Here is a 15,872-nt window from a genome sequence, read left to right on the forward strand (position 1 = left end):
GTCACACAACAAGGAAAGCAAGAACCAGGAGGAAAGCTCAATTATGTCTGACTCTCAAGTGCTGTGATGACCTAGTGAGATGTGATGGTGGGGGGGTGGGGGAGGGAAGGGAGTGAAGGAAGGGATATGTAATTATGACTGATTTGAGTTGGTATACAACACAAAATCATAAAGCAATTTTCCACCAATTAAAAAAATAATATTTTTTAAAGAAGAATAAAGTGCAGTACTTTGGAAGAAAGAAAAGAGGAAATGTCAGAAGCCTCCCATGTTACCACTCTGCACTCCGTGGCTACAGAAGGTAAGCCTGGGTCCCCAAGCCACCTTGAACCTCCTCACCAGCCTTTAGCACAGACTGGTGCATAATGGATACCCAGAGTTTGCTGAATGAATGAATGACTGAATGAACAAGCACGCAAAGAATGATTGGCATGTACAACACTGCATTGTGCTTAATGATGAACAAACCTGTCTCTCCAGCTAGACTGTGAGCTGTTTGAAGGAAGAGACCCTTTCTTACCTGCTGCAACAATGGAGGGCAGCATATCAAGGGTTCACAGTGTAGGTTAAAGGACACGGGCTCCAGAGGCGGTCCACACAGGTTCACATCATGCTTCCTCTGCTATGACACCTTGAGCAAGTTACTCAACCTCATTGGCAAAGTAGGGAGAAGAGCAAAGCCTATACCTTAGATACATTTATCAAGGGTAAATAAATTAAGACCTTGGAAATAGTAGGTGCTCAGTGAACACAAGCTGTGTGTCTACGGAGTCAAAGAGGAAGAAGTCACTTGATGTCCCCTGGTCGGTGGAGGGGTGAGGGGAGTGTCAGGTACAGTCTGGTGTCGGGTACAGTCTGTAACCTGTGGCCTAGAATAATAGTTAACATTTTTGAACACTTAATGTTAGGTTCCAGGAAATGAGCTAACCACCTTATGTGCATCATTGTATTTCATCCTCACGACAGGAATATGAGGGAAGTACCACTTTCATCCTATTTTCCTGACGGGAACACGGGACAAGGTTAAGAGAGATTGAGTAAGTTGCCAAGAGTCACAAAGCAAGTAAACGCAGATAAAGAACCAGTATGTGTTCCATGAGGTCAGGGGCCAGGTCTGTTTTATGAGAAAAATCGAAACCACTCCAGGTATTTCACACAGGGGGAACTTCATCAAGGAGTTGATTCCACAAATGAGTTAAGAGCCAAGAAGAGGAGATGGTGAAACCACCCTGGGCTGGCCAATGGCAGGAAGCTGCCGTCACTGCTGGGGCAGATGTAGGCCAGGGGTGTCCCTCTCTGGGGCCGTCCAGGAGGAGCGAGAGTCACAGCAGGGGCTGCCCCGTGAAGAGCTAAACGTGGAGGAGACGCAGCCTCTGCTGGAAAACACCCTCTGAGGTTGGGAAGGAGCTCTGGCTCCTCGCGTTAGCCCACCATGCCATCCCCTGTCAGCTTTGGCTCAGTTTAGCCGGAAACCAGGGCTTCCCAGGGGATGCAGTGAAAGAATCCGCCTGCCGATGCAGGACACACAAGAGACACGGGTTCAGTCCCTGCGTCCGAAAGATCCCCTGGAGAAGGAAACGGCAACCCACTCCAGTTTTCTTGCCTGGGAAATCCTGTGGACAGAGGAGCCTGGTGGGCTACAGTCCATGGAGTTGCAGAGCGTTGGACAAGACTGAGCAATTGAGTGTGCGCCCGCACACACACACACACACACACACACACACACGTGGGTGGAAACCAGCCAGCCAATGGCAGTGGTGCCTGGGAAATGTACTTTGCAGAAGAAGGTCAAGGCCTGGCTCTAAGATCAGACAAGCCAATGACCTGCATATTTGTCTTGTCTGCGTTTAGAACCCCAGTATTTCACATCAGGGCTTGGCACCTAGATGCCACTTCATACATAGGAAAGATGGGAGGGAGGAGGAAGAGCAGGCAGACACCAGAGTCTGTGTTAACTTCTTAACCCACAGGGCTGCAGAAGCCGGGTGGCTTACATAAAGGCATGGTACAAACCGGTCCTGGGGAGTGGTGGGGCTTCTGTCAAGCTCGCGGGTACACGCCCTGTCTAAATGGGGCAGCCCTACTAAGCTTTGGCCAGTTTCTGCCAAGCAGGAAGGCGAGTTCAGGGTTGCCAGATCTGCTGACTTCAGGAGGAAAACTGAAAATCCTGACTTTCAATTTAAATCTGTGCTGTGCTTAGCCACTCAGCCGTGTCCGACTCTTTGAGACCCCCTGGACTGTAGCCCGCCAGGTTCCTCTGTCCATGGGATTATCCAGGTAAGAATACTGGAGTGGGTTGCCATGCCCTTCTCTAGGGGATCTTCCCAACACCAGGGATCGAACCCAAATCTCCTGCATTGCAGGTGGATTCTTTACCAGCTGAGCTACCAGGGGAGCCCTCACTTTAAATCAACTACTTTTTAAATGCTGGCAATGAAGTCAAATTCAGATGAGCTTGGGACATCTTGATGGGCCAGAAAGAAGTTTAACAAAACTAGTTAGGGTCATGGTCATGTCAAGAGGATCTGGGCCCAGCCTCACGAGGCTCCCATTTACTTCTGTTAGGTCAGTTTTAAGCATCAAAAAGAAAGAATGAATGAATGATCCTAGACTTAAACCTGAAACAGAAAAGGGACATTCATGGAAAACCTAGTAAAATATAAATAAAGTCTGGAGTTTTATTAATAGTAGTATACCAATGTTGATTTCTCAGCTTGTCAAAGGAATCATGGGAATGTAAAATGTTATTATAACATTGAATTACATTATAGGGAAACTGCTTGTGGAAATTCTCCGTAGTATCTTCACAACTTTTCTGTAAGTCTAAAATTATTTCAAAATAAAAAGTTCTTTTTTTAAATTAATGAACACACTTGAGTGAAACATCTGAACTCTATTTTTAAGGGTCAATGAGTTTATGATGATACCCAAATAAACAAAAACAGAAAAAAAAAAAACAATAGAAAGAACTAATTTGTCATCATTGGAGGTAGCTATTGCATCAAATCCTTACCCTTAAAAAGTAGTAATAAGAGGGAAATAGGGCTTCCCCGGTGGCTCAGCAGTAAAAATCCACCTGAAATGAAGGAAACATGAGACTCAGGTTCAGTCTCAGGGTTGGGAAGATTCCCTGGAGGAGGGCATTGGTAATCCACTCCAATGTTCTTGCCTGGAGAATCCCATGAACAGAGGAACTTGGCAGGCTACAGTCCATAAGGTTGCAGGAGTCAGATACTACTGAACTGACTGAGCACACACATATGCAAGAGGGAAATAATTTATTCTGCCCTAGTCAATGAGGGAAAGAAGCTCTTCTTTACAGGAGAATGACAGCTCATAATTGTTGAAGGAGGGATTGCATTAGATTTTGCAACCCTGAATGAAATAATTGACTCAGTCTATGATTAGCATTGGATGCTGAAACCACGAGGTGAAAGGTTCAAAGGAGACTGGATATTCACAAGTTGCCAAGAATAAATAACTTCACGATGGACGGATCAGGTTGTCACCATCTGAACCCAGTGATCAATCTTAGCTTCACTCATGAGACACCCAGTCATGAGCCTGCTGGTGTGAGTCAACAGAGGGTGCTCATAGCACCACCTGGGAAGAATTGTTGCTAAAAATGTTCAGCTAAAATCTGATGAAGTCTTTAAATCTGCTGCTAGTCTACCGGAAATACAGGGTGTTGAGGGGAAAATTAAATGCTTCATGAGGAAGCAATCAAAGATAAGAAGTAGGGCATTGCACCAAAAGGACTATGAACCTGGTTTCTTCAGTGACCTGGAAAAAAGGAAGGAGACACGAGAGAGATTCTAGACTGAGACACTTATGAGATGTGGTCAAATGCAATTTGAGGATCTTGACTGAGTCCTGGTTTGAAGCAACGTAAAAGGCATTTTGGGGGCAAATGGGGAAATGTATATATGGAGGAATTTAATGGCACTATGGATTTGGGGTTCATTTTGTTAGGTGTTATAATGGTATTGTGGCTAAGTAGTGTTTCATTTTTAACAGATTGAAAGAAACTGACAGAGTATGAGGAGAATCCTAGAGAGAATCCTAGAGAATCTTAGAGATCAGTATTTAGTGATGAAATGTCATGTTGACTGTAAATACTTTAAAGTGCTCAGGCCAAAAAAGGAAAAAGAGATGAAGCAAATATGGCCAATGTTCACAACTTGCATCTAGGAGATGTTCATTACTTATAATTCTTTTTACTTTTCTATACATTTGAAATTACTCATAATAAATGGCAAAAGAAAAGTGGAGTTTAAGCAAGCATTCATTAACTGTACAAATGGTGATATACCAAACACTGATTTAGGCATATATAAAGAAAGCTGAGCGCCGAAGGATTGATGCTTTTGAACTGTGGTGTTGGAGAAGACTCTTGAGAGTCCCTTGGACTGCAAGGAGATCCAACCAGTCCATCCTAAAGGAGATCAGTCCTGGGTGTTCATTGGAAGGACTGATGTTGAAGCTGAGACTCCAATCCTTTGGCCACCTGATGCGAAGAGCTGACTCGTTTGAAAAGACCCTGATGCTGGGAAAGGTTGAGGGCAGGAGAAGAAGGGGACGACAGAGGATGAGATGGCTGGATGGCATCACCGACTCAATGGACATGGGTTCGGGTGGACTCCGGGAGTTGGCGATGGACAGGGAGGCCTGGCGTGCTGCGGTTCGTGGGGTTGCAGAGTTGGACACGACTGAGCGACTGAACTGATTTAGGCATTGGAGTTGTAGTCACTGATTTTTTTTATTCATTATTTTATTTTTGGCTGCCCCATCTTCGTTGCTGTGCGCAGGCTTCTCTAGTTGCCGAGAGAGGGGGCTGCTCTCTAATTGCAGTGCGCGTGTTTCTCTTCTAGGCGGGCTTCGGTAGTTGAGGCACTCAGGCTCAGTCGTTGCATCACACAGGCTTTAGCTGCCTCACAGCATGTGGAATCTTTCCAGACCAGCGATTGAACCCACACCCCTGCATTGGTAGGCGAATTTCTATCCACTCTACCACCAGGGAAGTACATGATTTAAGTCCTCGCCTTCCTGAAATTACATCCGGCTGGAGAAAGAAGGCAACCAAGGAACCAAACAGATAAAGTGTAATGTATGTCAAGTGCCACAGAGAAAAACAGGGCACGCAAATAAGGATAACCTTTTCTGTATGTGGTATATATTGCTATTTCATATGGGATAATCAAGGGAGACCTCTCCAAGGACTGGCAGAGACCTAAGAGAAGTGAGAAAAACAGTCCCTGGGAACTGACAGAGGAGCAAGAGGGACTGGCAAGTGCAAAGGCCCTGGGGTAGGAGCAGGAGGGGGTATTCAAGAGGCAACGAGGAGGCCAGTGAAAGTCACGTGGAAGAACAAAGAGAGAATGGTAGGAGGTGAGCTCAGAGAAAGTAACAAAGGGGATGGGGGGTTTCAGATAAAGGGGAAACTTACAGGCCATTTCAGCTCTTATTCTCACTGAGTGAGACGGAAAACATTAGATTTTACTTAGATTTTTTTGAAAATTATTTTTATGGAAATTTCTAAACATACAAAAAGTAGAGAGAATAGAGTAATGAACACACAAGTACTCATCGTGCAGTTTCAACATTATCAGTTCATGACCAATCTTACTTCATCTGTATCTTCCACACCATCCTAATGGATTCTTTTGAAGTGGATCCCAGACGTGGTACCATTTCACCTCTAAATATTTTTGCACCTAAGCATGTCTCGGAAATATTGCAGGTTTGATTCCAGATCACTGTGAATACAAAGTAAATGTCACAATAAAGCAAGTCATAAATATTTTGGTTTCTCAGTGCATATGAAAGCTATGTTTATACTTTACCACAGCCTATTAAGTACGCAATAGCATTATATCTAATAAAACAAGGTTCATAGCTTAATTTAAAAATACTTTCTTGTTAAAAAATGCTTACCATCAGTTTGAGCCTTCAGTGATTTGTAGTAACATCAAAGATCGATCACTGATTACAGATCATCATAACATATAATAGTAGTAGTAGTAATAATACAAAAATATAATAATAATAAAGTTTGAACTATTGCAAGAATTAAGTAAAATATGACACAGAGACACAAAGTAAACAAATGCTGTTGGAAAAGAAGAAAATGGTGACAATATATTTGCTCAACACAGCACTGCCACAAACCTTCAATTTGTGAAACCTGCAATATCTGCAAAGCAACATAAAGTGAAGTCTGCCTTTATATCTTTAAAATATAAGGTCTCTTTAAGAAAACTTACAAAAAACCATTGTTATACTTAAAAATGTAAGAATAACTTCTATGTAGCACAAACTAATTAGTGTTCCAATGTGCCATTTTATTGATAATTTTCATAGTTTGTATGAATCAACATCAAAGTAAGTCATGATTTGCAATTGTTGAAATAGCTCTTAAACCTCTTTTAGTCTCTAGGATTCTTCTCAATCTCTATCAGTTTCTTTCAATCTGTTGAAACTGGTCCTTTGTCCTATAGTTTCCCACCATCTGAATTTCACTGGTTATATCCCCATGGTGTTATTTAACAAGTTCCTCTGTCCCCTGGATTTCTCATAAACTTGTAGTTAGATGTTGTTGCTCAGTTGCCCAGTTCAGTTCAGTTCATTTCAGTCACTCAGTCGTGTCCAACTCTTTGCGACCCCATGAATCACAGCATGCCAGGCCTCCCTGTCCATCACCAACTCCCGGAGTTTACTCAAACTCATGTCCATCGAGTCGGTGATGTCATCCAGCCATCTCATCTTCTGTCAATATACAACTGACAATCCTCTGTGACAATATACAATCCTCTGTCCTCCCCTTCTCCTCCTGCCCTCAATCCCTCCCAGCATCAGGGTCTTTTCAAATGAGTCAGCTCTTCGCACGAGGTGGCCAAAGTATTGGAGTTTCAGCTTCAACATCAGTCCTTCCAATGAACACCCAGGACTGATCTCCTTCAGGATGGACTGGTTGGATCTCCTTGCAGTCCAAGGGACTCTCAAGAGTCTTCTCCAACACCACAGTTCAAAACCATCAATTTTTCGGCACTCAACTGTCTTCACAGTCCAACTCTCACATCCATACATGACCACTGGAAAAACCATAGCCTTGACTAGATGGACCTTTGTTGGCAAAGAAATGTCTCTGCTTTTTAATATGCTATCTAGGTTCACCATAACTTTCCTTCCAAGGAGAAAACATCTTTTAATTTCATGGCTGCAATCACCATCTGCAGTGATTTTGGAGCCCAAAAAAATAAAGTCTGACACTGTTTCCACCGTTTCCCCATCTATTTGCCATGAAGTGATGGGACCAGATGCCATGATCTTAGTTTTCTGAATGTTGAGCTTTAAGCCAACTTTTTCACTCTCCTCTTTCACTTTCATCAAGAGGCTTTTTAGTTCCTCTTCACTTTCTGCCATAAGGGTGGTGTCATCTGCATATCTGAGGATATTGATATATCTCCTGGCAATCTTGCTTCCAGCTTGTGCTTCTTCCAGCCCAGTGTTTCTCACGATGTACTCTGCATATAAGTTAAATAAGCAGGGTGACAATATACAACCCTGATGTACTCCTTTTCCTATTTGGAACCAGTCTATTGGTCCATGTCCAGTTCTAACTGTTGCTTCCTGACCTGCATATAGGTTTCTCAAGAGGCAGGTCAGGTGGTCTGGTATTCCTATCTCTTTCAGAATTTTCCACACTTTACTGTAATCCACACAGTCAAAGGCTTTGGCATAGTCAATAAAGCAGAAATAGATGTTTTCTGGAACTCTCTTGCTTTTTCGATGATCCAGTGGATGTTGGCAATTTGATCTCCGGTTCGTCTGCCTTTTCTAAAACCAGCTTGAACATCTGGAAGTTCACGGTTCACATATTGCTGAAGCCTGGCTTGGAGAATTTTGAGCATTACTTTACTAGTGTGTGAGATGAATGCAATTGTGCAGTAGTTTAAGCATTCTTTGGGACTGCCTTTCTTTGGGATTGGAATGCCCAGTCATGTCTAATTCTTTGTGACCCCATGGACTGCAGCATGCCAGCCTCTCTGTCCCTCATCGACTCCTGGAGTTTACCCAAGTTCATGTTCATTGCATCCGTGATACCTTCCAGCCATCTCTTCCTCCAATGCCCTCTTCTCCTTCTGCCCTCAATCTTTCCCAGTGTCAGAGACTTTTCCACTGAGTCATCTGTTTGCATCAGATGACCAAAATACTGAAGCTTCAGCTTCAGTATCAGTCCTTCCAGTGAATACTCAGGGTTATTTCCCTTAAGATTGACTGGTTTGATTTCCTTGCTGTCCAAGGGACTTGCAGGATTCTTCTCCAGTACCACAGTTTGAAGGCATCAATTCTTTGGCATTCTACCTTCTTTATGGTCCAGCTCTCACAACCACACATGACCACTGGGAAGACCATAGCCTTGACAATATGGACCTTTGTCAGCAGAGTAACGTCTCTGCTTTTCAATACACTGTTTAACTTTGTCGTTGCATTCTTGCCAAGAAGGAGTTGTCTTCTGAATTCATGGCTGCAGTCACCATCCACAATGATTTTGGAGCCCAAGAAGAGGAAATCTGTCACTGCTTCCACCTTTTCCCCTTCTATTTGCCATGTAGTAATGGGGTTGGATGCCATGATCTTAGTTTTTAAAATATTTATTCTTAAGCTGGCTCTTTCACTCTCCTCTTTCACCCTCATCAAGAGTCTCCTTAGTTCTTGTTCAGACAGACCTAATAAGAATCAAGGGGGTTTTTCTTGTTTGTTTTTTGGCAAGAATACTTCATAAATGAGGTTAGGTACTTTCATCAAGAGATGTATTTGTTTGTATCTCATCTCATGATGTAAGCAGCCACGAGTGACCTTTGCCCAGGTTCACTAATTCGTTAGAGGTTTCGAAGTGCTGACATTTTATTTTTTCTTTCTATAGTAAGATGGTATAAATACATACAGAAAATTTCCTCACATCAGCTATTTGGTTACCCTGTATAGCACAGGCAGAGTACATGCTTGACTCTTCCTTTATTTGAAAGTGAAAGTGAAAGTTGCTCAGTCGTGTCCAACTCTTTGTGACCCCGTGAACTATACAGACCCTGGGGAATTCTCCAGGCCAGAATTCTGGATTGGGTAGCCTTTCCCTTCTCCAGTGCATCATCCCAACCCAGGGATCGAACCCAGGTCAAAACAATGAATTGGCTCTCTGGTCTACAAGTTCTCTAATGCCGCAAAACAAATCACCATATTTAGTGGCTTAAAACAACACACATTTCTTCTCTTACAGTTTCTGTGGGTCAGGGGTCCCAGCATGGCTTAGCTGGGTCCTCTGCTGCAGGGTCACTCATGAGGATACCCTGGAAGTACTGGTTGGGGCTGTGGTCTCACCAGAAGGCTCAGCTGGGGAGAGTTCTGATTCTGACCTCACTTACATAGTGGAGGAGGGGATTACCCAGGGAGTCAGCACTAGGAGAGGAACCTCAAGGGCCATCTCAGGGTAACGCTGCCACAACCATTATGTTCCAAGGTGACTGCTAAGTTTCATCTTTTGCTTGTTTAGCATGACCTGGATTATTAAAAGATAAAAGGATTATCCTGTCAGCTATGTGGAGACTATGTGCCAGGATGCCAGGGGAGCAAGAATGAAACACCTGCTGTCAACATCCCCACAGCCTCATTGTTTGCTGCGTCACCATTAAGCCTTGCAACATGATCCAAACCTCAAAAGTGAAGTGAAAAGGCAAGAAACAGGCAAGGAGGAAACAATAGGAGTTGGAATTGATCTCCAGAATGTGCAATGAGTGGAAATCTGTGTGCCTTTATTTCCTTCCTGTAAATTTAGGCTAATAGTCTCTACCTCCCTGGGCTATTGCTAGTACATATAAAATGTTTACAGCATTGGCTGGCAGAGGAGTTCTCTGGTGGTCCGGTGGCTAAGACTCTGCGCTCACAATGCCAGGGGCCCAGGTTCGATCCCTGGTCAGGGAACTATTTCCCACATGCTGTAACTCAAGTTTCCACATGCACAGTGAATATCAGAGATCCCATGTGTGGCAAGTAAGACCTATCATAGCCAAATAAATAAATAAATGATTTTTTTAAAATAGAGCTTGCACTGCAAGAGCCACCCAGGTGTAAGTGGTTGCTGCTGCTATTTTATAGTCATTGAAATGATTATTGTCACTTATGTGATTACACGTTAATATTTGCTGACTTCTCTAAGGCTGCCTGGTTGGTCCTGGGCTACGTGCCCATGCTAGCTGGAAAGATTTTCGCTTTCAGCAGACAGAGCCAAATGAAAGTCTCCTATTTTCCTTCCCAGCATGTGAGTGATTCAAGCCACTTCAATAGCAATTAAACAGCTTCAAAAGTGAATCTGACTCATTAAATACCCAATTGGCTGGGAGAACTTGGTCCTAAATTAAACCAAGCCCCTTCTAGTCTTTTTAAAAAGGTGAACACTATTCATTAGGGTTTTTGTTTTAATTACACAAGTGGTATATGAATATACTCTTTTATTTTAAAAGATGAACACACCTAGAGATAAGATTCTCCGGACTTCCCTAGTGATCCAGTGGTTAAGAATCCGCCTGCCAATGCAAGAGACATGAGTTTGATCCCTGCTCTGGGAAGATTACACATACCATGGGGCAACTGAGCCCGTGTGCCACAGCTGCTGGATCTGTGCTCTAGAGCCTGTGCTCCGCAACGAAGAGAAACCACTCTAGAAGCCCGTGTACCACATCTAGAGAGTAGCCCCAGCTCGCCACGAAAGAAAGTCCATTAGCACCAATGAAGACCCAGCACAGCCTAAAAAAAACAGAGAGAGATGAGATTCTGCTGAGGACTGACCTCTGTTTCCTCTCTTTCATGCTAGAGATAACCATGGTTAATAATTTGATATGTGCCATCCTTCGAGAGCTCTGTCTTTGCATTTACATAAACTTATATGTGCTCATTAAGATATATTCTATTGTTTTATATATTTTTATGTAAATAATGTTGTTTGGCAAGCATTATTCTGCAACTTTCTTAAATAGCTTCAAAAGTGAAGATGACTCATTAAACACTAGGTTATCTGGGAAGGTTTGGTTCTAAATTGTCTCATACCCCACACCGGATCCTCCAGCAAATTATGTCAGCTATCCTTGAAAGATACATCCAGAATCTAACCACTTCTCATCCCCTCCGCAGTTCTGACCCTGGACCCTGCTCCAGCTTCCATTTCAACTTTCCACCAGACACACCTAAAAAATTTGAAAGCAAGTTCTTGAAAAGGTATTTTTACCTTTGAATAATAATTATTCAATGCTACCTATGTTCACTGTAGCAGTCTTCACAATGGCCAAAAGATGGAAATCATCCAAATGTCCAGTGAATGGGTGGATAAAATATCATATACATTACACTGGGCTATTATTCAGTGTTTAAAAGGAAGGAAATTGTGTCACATGATACAGCATGAATGAGTCTTGAAGACACAAAATAATCAGACACAAAAAGGAAAATATTGTATGATTTCACTTAAATGGGGTATCTAGTCTTGAAGACATGAAATAATCAGATGCAAAAAGGCAAATATTGTATGATTTCACTTAAATGGGATATCTAGCTGAGTTAAACTGATAGAGACAAGAATAGAATAATCAATATTCTACCAGGAGCTGGAAGGAGAGGAAACTGGATAGGTATTCAGTGGGTACAGAATTCCAGTTTGGGAGCATCTGAAAGTGCTGGAGACAGGTGATAGTGATGGTTGAACAACAATGTGAGTGTACTTAATGCTACCGAACTTATACTTTTAAATGGTTAAAATGGTATTGTTATGTGTATTTTATCACAATAAAAAACACATCAAAAAATTTTGATCAGATTGCTTGCTTGCATGCTTAGTTGCTCAGTCGTGTCCAACTCTTTGTGACCCCATGGACTGTAGCCCACTAGGTTCCTCTGTCCGTGGGATTTTTCAGGTAATAATACTGGAGTGGATTACCATTTCCTTCTCCAGGGATCTGCCTGGCCCTGGGATTGAACCTGTGTCTCCTGCATTACAGGTGGATTCTTTACCTGCTAAGCCATCAGGAAAGCCTCTTTGATGGGTTATATCACCCCAAAACCTCTACAGGCACTCATCTCAGGGCTTCAAGACCAAAGCCCCTACCCCGGCCTACAAGGGCCTGTCCCATGTTCTGTTTCCACACCCTGTGTGAACTTTCTGAATCTCCCTCTCATGGTCCTCTTGTTCACCTCCACTACAGACATGCTGGCACCTTTACTGCTTTTCAAACACGCCAGGCATGCTTTGCCTCAGGGCCTTTGCAGTTTCTATTCCTCTGCCTGGTACATTTTTCTCCCAGGTATCTGCAGGGCTGGCTTCTTCACCTTCTTTAGGCTTGTGGATCTTACTTCCCTGACCAAGGGTTGAACTCATGCCCCAGCAGTGGAATCACAGAGTCCTAACTTCTGAACCACCAGCTGACCCTACTTTTTAAAAATCAACCTTCACCCCTCCCCTTTTGGCCTGCATTCTTCTTCTCCACAGCAGTTAAACCCTCTAAAAGCTTCTTTGTCTTATTTATTGTCTGTCTTGCCTCACTAGAATGTATGAGTGTTCGAATGTTTTAAAGTCTCCAAGCTGCAACCTGACCTTTCTCAAGGTTCCTGGATGCCACTGATAACCTCAATAGCAAAGTTGCAAAGTCTGTTCTCAGATCTTCCTTTTCCTTGGGTCACAGCCCCAGAAGCTGATTAAATTTTCCTTCTAGGCCAGGAAGGAGAGACAAATGGAAAGGTATGTGCTCTGAGTGACCAGGTGAGCCCTGAGCGCCAGCCTGGCTGCTCCCTGTGTGATTCAGACTCTGTGGCTGGATTTCTGGGAACAAAGTGAAAACTGCCAGCCTTGGCAGTGGCTGGGGGCTTTTGTGGCACACTGGCCGGTGGTGAAGAACAAGCAGAGATGGCCTGGACGTGATGGGAGCAGAGGCTCCATGCTCAAATGTCTTTCGGTCATCAATGCACAAGCAAGCTGGGCAGGGGGACTCCGGACAACTTGGAAATGGGGAATCACAGGAAATCAGGGCCCATTCAGCTGCCACTCAGCTTCAGGTGACTCGGACCAAGCAGGGATGAAAGCATTCTTGTTGCCAGACCTCCTGACTGCTTATTTTCCAGAGAATCAGGAAGTTGATTTTTATGAGCTATTTTCTCACTTTTAAACATTGGTTTAAATTTTTTTTTAAATACCACATGATCTTACAAAACATGTTTGAAAACTGGATCTCCTCCATCCCCATCCCCTCCCATACACACCCTCCACTGTTTATAAATCTGCAGTTTAGGAAAACACTTAAGAACATGGACTTTGGTTCCAGAGAGACCTGGCTTTGCTGCTATTTGGGCAAGGTTCCTTGACATCTGCAAGTCTGTTTCTTTATCTGTAAAACGGGAACAAAACTAGAACCTACCTCATAAGATTGTTTGGGAGGATAAAGGAGACCTAGCAAGGCGCCTGGCAAATAGTACCACAATTTAATATGAGTAGTAGTAATTGGGGGGGGGGAGGGTCCAAGGGGTACTACCAGGGAGAGAAAGTGGAATAACAGAAAGGCCGTGCATGGCATGAGCTGGTGTGATGTGGTCAGAGGCAGAGGAACATCCAAGCTTGCTTGCTGTGGCCTGAGAGAATGAGACTGAAGATCCAGGACCCACCATAAGCAAAGGACCCAGGTAAGGATTCTGCCTAGTGGCTCAGACAGTAAAGAATCCGCCTTCAGTGTGGGAGACCTGGGTTCGAACCCTGGGTTGGGAAGATCCCCTGGAAGAGGGCATGGCAGCCCACTCCAGTATTCTTGCCTGGAGAATCCCCATGGACAGAGGAGTCTGGCGGGCTACAGTCCATGGGTTTGCAAAGAGTCCAACATGACTGGGCGACTAAGCACAGCACACAAGGATTCTGCCAACCACGCCAGAGACCAGCACCCCCAGGGCTTTCAGACCCGTGGGTGGCACTGCATCCCTAACAGGCTCTCCGTCTCAGAGGGTGGCACAGGTCCCAGGCCAGAATTTGTCAAATGACCCAACTGTAGGACTTTACATCTGTGCTTGTGGTAGTTATCTTCTTGTTTTGGGACCTGATATTTCAGATGTCAAGATTCTGCAACTGTCCCTCCTGACTTCCTTCTTTTGCAGTTTGGATAAAATTTTCACCAGAATCACTTAGCAGCATTTGATTGTAAGCAACAGATGCCCCAACCCAAGATGGCTTAGCAAAAATGAAACGTATAGCTTCATGTGCCTGAAATGTCCAGGGGTAGGACAGGTACAGCTTGATGTGGGTCAGATCATGAGACCAGGACTTGTATCTTCTCTGTCATCTTTCCAGATGGAATTCCTTCTCAGGCAGTCTCTTCCCAGATGTAACTCCAGATCTGAGCAACTCCATATCTGAACAACTCCATATCTGAGCTACTCCAGATCTGAGCAACTCCAGATCTGAGCAACTCCGTATCTGAACAACTCTATCTGAGCAACTCCATATCTGAACAACTCCGAAGCAGGTGGGACTCCCTAAGAGTTCAAAGATAAAGTCCCTGTGTAAAGTTTCATTGACTATGGTTAACTTGAGTTGGGTCTGGTTCCCCCCTTTGAACCAATCCACATCCCAAGAGGAATACAATGTGTGATTTCTAGGCCAGGGCAGCATCAACTTGGAACGGGGTGGTGATACCTGAAATCAGCATTACCAGGATCAAAATATGAACAAGGGGTAAGAAAGGGGTGCTGACCCAAGAACTAAATCATGTGCACTTACCTAAAGTAGAATGAATGGATGCTCAGTGACCCCCTCTCCTTAGGGAAAAAAAAATAGTCAGCTTAACTTTTATGCAACGTATTTTTAAAATAGTCATTACAATGAATAGCATTTAACACTCTACTGATCCCCAGGGCTAGCTTGGCTGATCTTGGATCCCTTTTTATATTTATCATCTCCTAGAATTGCACTACCTTGACTAAAGAAAGCAGGAGAACTATTCTTCCACAATAATATAGAATAGAATATTTAGGGGGCACTTACCTTTCAAGCCAGTAATGAATCTATCCAGGCCTAAATTTGTCCAACTGTGCCATAACTCACCCTACATATCTTTGTCTAGAAAAAAATTTTTGTTTTTTTGCCAGGTGACCCATAATTCTAAACACCTGCCAAAAGTCCATACTGACTTTCATGTCCTTCAGTCAACTCTGAGAATACCACTCTCTGTGTTCACAACTGTTTAAAATACATACTTTAAAATTTGTCACCCTAACATCACCGAGTTCCTATGCAACCCTCAAATGCCACCACCCCTACGTCGGAAATCATGACATAAAGAAAGACATAACATTTGTGCAAAGCTGCCCACAGCAATGCAGTCCCAGCAGAGACATACCAAATGACATTTTCCTGGGCCTGGCCAGGAAAACAGAGTGTGAACCAAAAAGAAAATCTTCCAAAATAACATGTATTCGCTGGAACAATATGAAATTGCCATTTTTGTATCAATAATTTTAATGATCATAACTACATATAATAGGGCAGTGGTTTTCAAAGTGTGATTTACAGATTTCAGGGGAGGTTGGGGTGGGGAGTAGGGGTGTGTCCCAAAGATCCTTTCAAGAAGAATGTGAAGTCAAAATTATTGTCATAAATAATAATACTAACATGTTATTTGCCTTTTCACCATATTGACATTTGCACTGAGAAAAGCAATGAAAGTGAAAGTCGCTCAGTCACGTCCGACTCTTTGCGACCCCATGGCCCAGTCCAAGGAATTCTCCAGGCGAGAATACTCAAGTGGGTAGCCTTTCTCTTCTCCAGGGGATCTTCCCAACCCAGAGATCAA

Source organism: Muntiacus reevesi, chromosome 2 (assembly GCF_963930625.1).
Source record: "Muntiacus reevesi chromosome 2, mMunRee1.1, whole genome shotgun sequence".
NCBI classification, from domain to species: Eukaryota; Metazoa; Chordata; class Mammalia; order Artiodactyla; family Cervidae; genus Muntiacus; species Muntiacus reevesi.